Source organism: Ammospiza nelsoni, chromosome 12 (genome assembly GCF_027579445.1).
Source record: "Ammospiza nelsoni isolate bAmmNel1 chromosome 12, bAmmNel1.pri, whole genome shotgun sequence".
In the NCBI taxonomy this organism is placed as follows: Eukaryota; Metazoa; Chordata; class Aves; order Passeriformes; family Passerellidae; genus Ammospiza; species Ammospiza nelsoni.
In genome coordinates, this window is record NC_080644.1 from 6,052,198 (window position 1) to 6,061,131 (window position 8,934).

The following is an 8,934-nucleotide window of genomic DNA, read 5'->3' on the forward strand; positions in this document are numbered from 1 at the left end:
GCAAGATCAACTATTCCCTTCTGAAAACCCTGGCCATAAATAATACAGGTATCCTTGACTACAGCCCCTCCTGTGCAGAGCTGATTCAAATCCCATGGACAAACCCCATCCATCTTCACCTTGCCTGGCTTTCCATGCTGGCGAGCAAACCCTGCCTTTAGATTAACCCTATAAATTATTTTGATTAAAAAAGGATTTCCTTCTTTTGGAAATTAATCGTAAATCACCATTTCCTGTGAGTGAAACGTTTATCCCTCACCTCGCTGGCCATGTGTGGAATGAGCATATTTTACAGTGGTTTCTGTGCCTTGGAGTGACCTTGTTAAATCTCATTGCCAGTTTCTTTCTGCATCATTGGGCCATAACAAAATTTCCATCAGCTCCTGTGTGAATTTGGAAGGCGATGACTTCCACTGGTACATGTGCAAGGGACTCTGACTGGAACAAAAGATGCCATTTAAAGGTTTTAATTATTTTTTTTTTTATTGTGCAGAAAGCTGCAACTCCAGCCTGATTTCCAGGGACCCAGCTCTGAGTCTCCTCATTATTATTATCTTCCTTTGTCTGAAAAAGACGTGGATAATTTGGGTGATCCAGATGTTCACAAAAGCTGATTCAAACATCCCAGCTATTGAAGATTCTAGACTGAACAAAACAGAAACAAGGCAGTGTTTCCCCAAGGTTTCCAGTGAAATCTCAGACTTGTCCTTGGAAAAAGGGCAAGCCAGTAACAAGCTCAGTTTTGAGCCATTTAGTAGAATACCATGATTTTGCAAGGATCTGGTAAGTCTTGGCTGTGCCTTCTTGCATTCTGCACTCCTGTAAATCTCTTGTCTACTTTAAACCTTTCTCAAATAATTTTTATTCTATAAAAGACACTGGCAGAAGCAGATTGAAGGTCCTAGAGAGGTGGGTGCCTGCACATAAACTGTGCCTAAGCCCCCTCTCCTGCCTCATTCAATATTGAAAATACTCAGCTGCTCGAGGAGGCAGAAGCAGCTGCACTGCCAGGGAATCCTAGGACTGCACATTTCCTTTGAATTTGCTCTCTCTCCCTGATCTTGTCTTGGATATCACAGCCAGCTCTCCAGGGCAAGCCCTTGACCTCTGTTTATTTTGTAAAATGTCACTGGGATGTTTAAATCTGCAAGAGTGAGACATTATAATGATAATATCTCCTTACTAGTGTCCCATTTGGTCTTGGCATGGGGAACAGCTCAGGTTATTGGAATGCTTGAGAAACACCAGCTTTGCATTCAAAAGGGATTTTTTTTCCTTGTCTCTTCATTACTGTGAAAAAGATTATACCTCTCCTGTTCCTAACTGCTTTGTCATCAACAGGGGCTTCAGGTGGGGCAAAAGCAAAAGGAGAAAAACCAACAGTGAAAGGGGAGAGGTCTCCTTTCAGTGAAAAGTGCACTGGAATGAGCAGAGCAGAGCAGAGGGATGTGCAGGGCTGATTCTGAGCAGAGCAGGAGGCTCCATCTGCCCCTGGGGAAACCTGCGAGCTACTGCTGGCCTCTCAAGAGTGACTCTGATTTATTCATCATTTCAGTTTGTTTCTGAAGTAAAAGAATGCTTCAAAAGACATTTTTAACTAAATCAAAGAGTTTTTACTGTGTGAGAGGCTTCTGGCCATGCAGGGGAGCTGAGACACCTGCATGGGAGTGAGAACAGCAGTAAAACAACACTGCAGGAATGTAAAAGGATTCAAATCCTAATGAGCACACAGGGAGGAGGGAGAGATGCTGCTTGTAAATGTAGGAATGATTATTTCCAAAGCAGTGGATATAATTATGGAGCCCAGGCTTTTCCAAGGCTTCTCCTCTTCTTGGAAGTTGGCTATGGAGTGGATTTGTTTCAGCCAAGAGCCCTCTGCATTAACCTTTTGGGTAGCCTTGGAATTCTCACACATTGCCAGGCTGGGAGCTACAGGAGCTCAGAACCTTGCAGGATTAGCTCCATAATGAAGCTCTAGGTAGAATCTAGTTGTACTTATTTTGAACAGCCTGTGCTGATGGAGAGCAGGGGGTATTCTTTCATTCCTTCTGTCTCCAGACTTGTTCCCACCTCTGTCCTCCACAGCAAGACACTGATTCTCTTTTTGTCTGACCAATGACTCACCATGCCAACAAAACGCAATAATCCACACATTTCTTCCTCTCTGGATTTCTCCTCTTCCTGTAGCTCACTCAGGCATATCCTGGGAATTTCTGAATAAAGCTCTTTATTAATGAAGCAACAGGAGGATTTGTGGTTCTGGCTGTACTTAAACAAAGCAACAAACAAAGTGAGCCAAGCATTGAAAGAGGAAATGAAGCAAAGCAGAAAGTCATGGCCTCATTAAGACTTCCAGCTCTACAACTATTAAAGGGCTCATGTTACAGATCAGATGAACCTCTACATCTTATTTGTAAATGCCAGACTCCATTGTAAAGAGCCCATAAAGAGCAAGGAGGCAGCTTTCACTTCTCTTAAGATCCACAAAGATGGATTTTTAAATTAGAGAACTGAAGCATGTTTCTCCAGACAAGTTTGTTCTCCAAGGATAGCTTTGGTTTCACTGCTCAGCTTTGCGGATCTAAATTAGGCTCTTGTCCTTCCTCACCAGAGGGCAAACACTGCCCAATTTACTCACTGTGGAAACCTGGAGCTGAGTGACTGACAAATCCTCTCCTCTCCCCAGTCAGCTCCAGCAACACATCACAACTTCCCAGCCAGTGCAAACCTGTCTGGGGGTGCTGCAGGCTACAGGCAAAGCCAGGGCTCCTGAGAGCAGGCTGTAATTAGCTAGATGAGGTGACTGAGCAGGTCACAAGCTCCCCTGAGCTCCTGGCCTGCTGATGGGAAGTGTCACAAACCTGCTGAGCAGCCCAGGCTGTGAGGGTCAGGTGCAGGACCTGCCCATCCAGCTGGAGAGCAGGAGCTGGGAGCTTCTCCAGCCAATCCCTGCTGGCATCAGAGGAGCTCAGGAGGTCCCTGATTTAAAGCTCTTGATGCCACTGCACAGACATGACCTGGAACAGCTCCCATGCCAGGCCTCAGCTCCCTGCACAGAGGGTATTTTAGCCAGGCATGGAGAGAAGAATGATCTGAGCCTGAAATACCTCAAGTGCCCTCACCAAGGCTGCTGTGAAGACAGAGATGAGTTTTGCCGGACATAAACCCTACTCCAGGCTCTGTCTGGATGACTTCAGCCTTCATTTTCATGCCCACACCAGTGTGAATGTGATCTGTGTCCTCTGTGCAAAAATCAGCATTTAAAAAATGCAGCCAGTGGTAGAAACTTGGTCATAAATATTGTGCTTGGCACAAAGCTTTGGCCATAAATATTTCCTTGGTTAACCAATAGGAAATGATAGCTCTTAAATCTCAATTATAGTTGAGTAGTAACTGGCTCACACTCATTGGCACCAGGGTCCTGCCTTGCTTGTGTGGCAAATAAGGGCAGCTTTCCCACAGCTTTGGAAGCAACCCTGGAACTCTGATTTCTGATTTCCAGAGTTCAACAGCATTTGTTTTCTTTCTTAATTTAGAAAGAGCTGGGATGGAAAAAACTCTCATGTTTAGACTTCCTTAAGCACTGTCCAAAAGCTTCCTGTTATAGTGGCAGTTCTTTTCCAGCTTTTTCATTTTTTCATCAATTCCTTATTTACTGGATTCATTCATATGTAGCTCACAGACATTCTTAGGATGTGAATCTTCAGAAATGCTGCACTTTCTGCAGGAAAGGAAAGGTGGTGTTTCTTAGAGAATTTTTGGAACTGGAAGTTGCTGAGATGCTACCAGCCATCCTGTCTGGTAGTTTAGCTATGAGCAAGCCAGCTGAGATACTTTTCATACCTACTATAAAGTCTATGTTCAAAGTTTAAAAAAAATTAATGAAGAGGATTCAAAGCATCATCTTTTATGGCTTCAGACGAGCTGTGGCCACACTCACCATATATTGGTACATGCTGGCAGTGTTGCCTCTCCCTAGTGTGCACCTGGGAAGGTGGAGAGGGGACAATCCAACTCCAGCTCCAGAAAAAGGTCCTTAGTCTGGATTAGGGCCAAAGATCTTTTCCCCCTTCACATCTCTTTTTGTGCAACAGATGAGGAAGGTTTTGGGTAACCAGGAAGGCAGAGCCTGATTTGTCTGCACCCTCCTCCCACGTTTCTGGTACCTTCAGGCTCCCATCTTCTCTCTGCTCATTAAGACACGGGCTTCTATTATTTTCCTGCTGACTGGCCACACAAAAAGAAACATGAGCCATCTGTTACTCCCACAGTTTTCTGGATCACAAGCGTGTTGTTGATTAAGGAGGATGTTTTTTCCAAAAGGCACCCATTTCCCACTGATTTCCCCAAAAACATAGCGTCTTCATCTAAAATTACAGCTTTTTTGTCCTGCATGCTAACAACACACTGGCCTTTCCTTCAGATCCATGTACAACTCTTGTATTTGCACAGCAGTTATTTACAGCACTACTCACTGCTCAGTCAGGGTAGAGGAACACAAACACTTGATTTCAAGTGCCTGGATATCTTTGGAAATCTGGACCGTACCCACCAAAGTATTGTCAGACAACCACAGCAGTCTCATGCTATTCAGGAACTCAGTTATTTTTTGCACTTTTCTACTAAAACAATTTATCATGATGTCTTTAGGCCTCATCCTGCCCCTCCAAACACCCAAAAGTTCAGGGATATTTATACCTGGACTGCTTCTAATTTTGCCAAGCAAGATGATTGGGCTGGCATGGCTACAGCAACTCCCCTCATGATGACTGTAGAGCTTGGAATTAGCATGAAGATACTTTGACATATTTTATTCCAGATTCTATTCTTCTTCTTTTGGCACAGGCTGGTGTCCCATATGGCCCATTGTTGGACTCTGCACCAGCTGAAGGAAAAGCATCTTTGATTGACACTTGAAAATACCAAGTTGTGCCTTTGGGCTGGCTCAGGCTGAAAATGCTCTTGGCAAATGGAAACAGTCGTGTCATTTTTATTTCACTGTTCAACAGGAAGAAGATATTTTATACACTGAGCAATATACGTAAAAGTTTATTCTCTAAGGGGAAGAAATATTCCTCTTTTGATCTCCTGTAGGATGTTTCAAACTGGAAATGGGTTTCGGATGACACATTCAGCTCTGAGTGGAACTTGGAGGAATAAAACCCATTCCCTGGCCTCTGGGTTTAGAAATCAAATGGCTCCTTCCCTTGGCGAACACAACAATTGGCCTGAGCAATCTCCTGCTCCACAGGTTTGAAACTCTCACATGGGATTGCCCACACCCAAGGTACACCCAAAGAACAAGATCAACCAGCTCCTTTCATCTGTGAGGAAGGAAATGCAACAAAACCACAGAAAATGACCTGGGGGTAGAAATCTGGAAACATGGACTCTGGGATATTTCATTTTGTGACCCATCTCCCAAACCACAGCGTGTCTTGACTGACTTTCCTTGAAGTCCTCTGGACTATCCACACCATCAGGAGTAAAAGCTATTTGTTCTTTCAAATTTTACCATTATGGAATAGGAGAGAAATTAAAAACTTAATAGTTTTTAATTAAATTTGTTAATTAATTACATTTTTTAAAATTAATATTAGTTTTGAAATAGCCTGGATTCCCAAGACTATTTTACACAAAAAACAAGTCTGGATAAATGAGCAGGAATAACAAAACCCCCTGTTAGTAGCAAGGCTGGTAGTAACATTATTTTCTAGCAAACCCAATGAAAGCATTTTATTGCAGTCAGAGGAGCTGACTAATTTGTGGGTTGCAGCAAGAAGTTAAATTTGTGTAAAGAAAGAAAGGATGGGCATGGAAAAATTATTCCTTCTGCCTATCCAGAAAGTGCTTATAATAGAATATTTGCAACCTTCAAATATTCTTAGTCATGATCCTGTTACTGGCAGGGGAATCAATCCAGGTTCTTGGAACAGGACAACACTGAAATCATTGATTATTTCCATTTTGTGGGGTGAAAATTTTGGTGGATAAAGGCTCTTCCTATGTGGCAGCAGTTGAGTTTGATCCTGTGGCTTTGGATATTTATCATATAGCATACAGCATATGTCCTGTAACCCATAAATTCCTTGAGCAGTGGAGATTGTAAATGGAAATCAGACAGACAGCTCCACGCAGCACAGAGTGAAAAATCAATCAACTATAATAGCAAATACAAAGGCTGTGCTGCGGGGCTGAAGAGCCATTTTGCTCCATGTATTCAAACACCTGCAGCAGAAGAGGCTCCTGTGAGGCATCTCTTTTCTGATGGAGAGAGATTTCTCATCCCAGCCCTTAATGAACACTCAAATCACTGAGCTGAGCCTTGCTTTGTTCAAGGAAGAAAGTGCTGACCACTTAACATAAAAAAGCGCCCACAAACATGAGTCATAGTCCAAACAGAAGGAGCTTTTCTTCAAAATCACAGGATTAAACATGTGTATGAGGTTTTTTGCAACCCTTACTACCCCAATACTACAGACACCATACACTTCACTTCCTGACTAATATTTTTTACGGCTATAAGAGAAAAAAACAGAGGTTGTCAGACATTTATTTCCCTTCAGCGTATGAGGCTGTTGGTGAGACATCACAAGCCTGTGGTGTAACCCCAAGACCTGGCAGCCCTGAACATCAACCATTCCCCCAGGATCAGCTTCCAGCCTCTGCTGCAGAATTCCAGTGGGAAACAAGCTGAGAAAGCCCAACCTCTGGCCCCATCTCATCATGGCCTGTTCTCCTCTGGAATATGCTGTTTTCTGGAAGTGTGAAAAATTTTCTAGTTTTGGCAACCCACACAAGAATAAGTATATTTTTATTGCTGGGGTTTGTTATTTTTTCCTCCCGCAAGTGAAGGTGCTTTGGAAGTCATGAAAGTGTTTCATTGAGGGATATTTGCTTCAATGCACTGCCATTGCTTGGTGCTCTATTCACAGAAGGAAAACGCAAATGTATAAATTATGCAGGCAGAAATCAATGAGGCTTTTGAGGGGGAATTCACTGGCAGTGGTTTGGAGTTGTGGCCGGTAAGCTCCGATCACAACACAATTATTAAAAATCCAGTCAGGTCCCACACAGAAGTGATGTTATTCTAATGCCCCAGTCACTTCAGCAAGGTGTAAATTGCTGTGTTGCAAGGAATGACGTTGCCTGAGGCAAGGTACCAGATTTGTGGAGCAGGGCAGGAGGTCAGGCATGAAAGAGATGGCACAAGGGAAGGCAGGGAGCTGAGAGTCAGAATATTTCCATCAGGATCCCAACGGTAGCAGCCAAAGCTTCGGTGAGAGACAATCATTGCTAGGATACAGGGAAACGTGTCCAGAGTCATAGCAACAACTGATTACAAGCAATTCCCCAAACGTTTGAGGAGATGGTTCACTCTAGTCAGCACTTCAATTTCTTGGTGATTATCCAAGATGTAAACATCTTTACCCAAATAATCCAGCTGTCAGCTGTGAAAATCGATTAAATGGGAAAGTGGATGTCTGCAAAATGGTCCCTGCAAGGATTTCTGTGCAGGTGGAATTCAAGGGGGGGTCAGCAGCGCTGGTCCCAAAGTGGGAGCTCAGAGCCATGCACATCCTTTTCCTTATCCACATCACCTTGTCCAGCCCTGCCAAGGCTCGCCTTGCCCCTCACATGCCACATTTAGGAAAACACAGCACCAAAAATTTAAATTTAATTTTATACCCCCATCTACCATGAAGATGCAGAGCACTTAAGGCTAGAGATGGCCCTTGACTGGCTACAGGCATTCCTTGCAGGGTGGATGAGGAAAAGTTGGGAAGAGTTGGGCTGTCAGCTCCTCCTGGAGAGCTGGGCTGCTGCTGCCACCAAATCACCAATAAATCAGAGTGGCCACCATCACTCCTGGGACATTTAATTCCTGGGAAAACATGATTTTATCCCAAGCAGGGCAATGATTTCCACAAGGATTCATGTTTTCATGCTGTGCTCTGCACCCAGAAGGTGCCAGCCACGCTCTCCCTACTGCTGGAAGAAGCTGGATTTCCCTGCATTTCCCAGGTTTGTGAGATTTGGAAGAAGCTGGATTTCCCTGCATTTCCCAGGTTTGGCAGATTTGGAAGAAGCTGGATTTCCCTGCATTCCCCAGGTTTGTGAGATTTGGAAGAAGCTGGATTTCCCTGCATTTCCCAGGTTTGGCAGATTTGGAAGAAGCTGGATTTCCCTGCATTTCCCAGGTTTGGCACCTCCAGCAGGACAGCCCCTTTTTGAAGTCTCCTATTTTAATTTCCCACCTCCTTTCCCTGGATCCCTCCTCCTGGCTGTGTGTGACAATGCCAGGTGTGAGCAGAGCCCAGAGCTGCCCTTCAGGGGAGGAAAGAACTGAAAACCAGAAAAGTCTGAACTGAAGTGTGCACAAGGGAGGCTTTGTAAGCCCAATTAGAGGTAATTAGAAGTTCTCCAAAGCCATCCACCAAAGCCCTGATGAATATTTATTGCACTATTATGGACTGCTCCCAGGTATTCTCCAAGAGCATTGGAATTTTTCAGGGAAGACAGTGATATAAGTACTTTTAAAGCAATTCTTTTCCAGAATTGCAGTGGTCTGTGCAACTTAAATGACTTTTAATACTTTTAAAAATATTAAAATAGGGAGCACAATGACTTTTCTCAGTATATGTATGAAAGGTGACCTGACCTTAATGGACATGCACCAGCAATTCAAGCACTGGGAGTGACTGACACCTCATGGTGCAACTCAGTTTAAAATTATGGCATTTGTGTCTCTGAAAACACTCAGGGACCTTGAATATTCAGGCTCCATGTAAAAAAAAAAAAATTAACCATTGATCCTCCACCACCCCACACCCAGCATTGCAGGGAGATGAACTGAAGAGCTTATGCACACTGGTGGTTACACAACCCACAAATCAACCCCCCTCTCAACACACATCTCTGCAAGACACACAA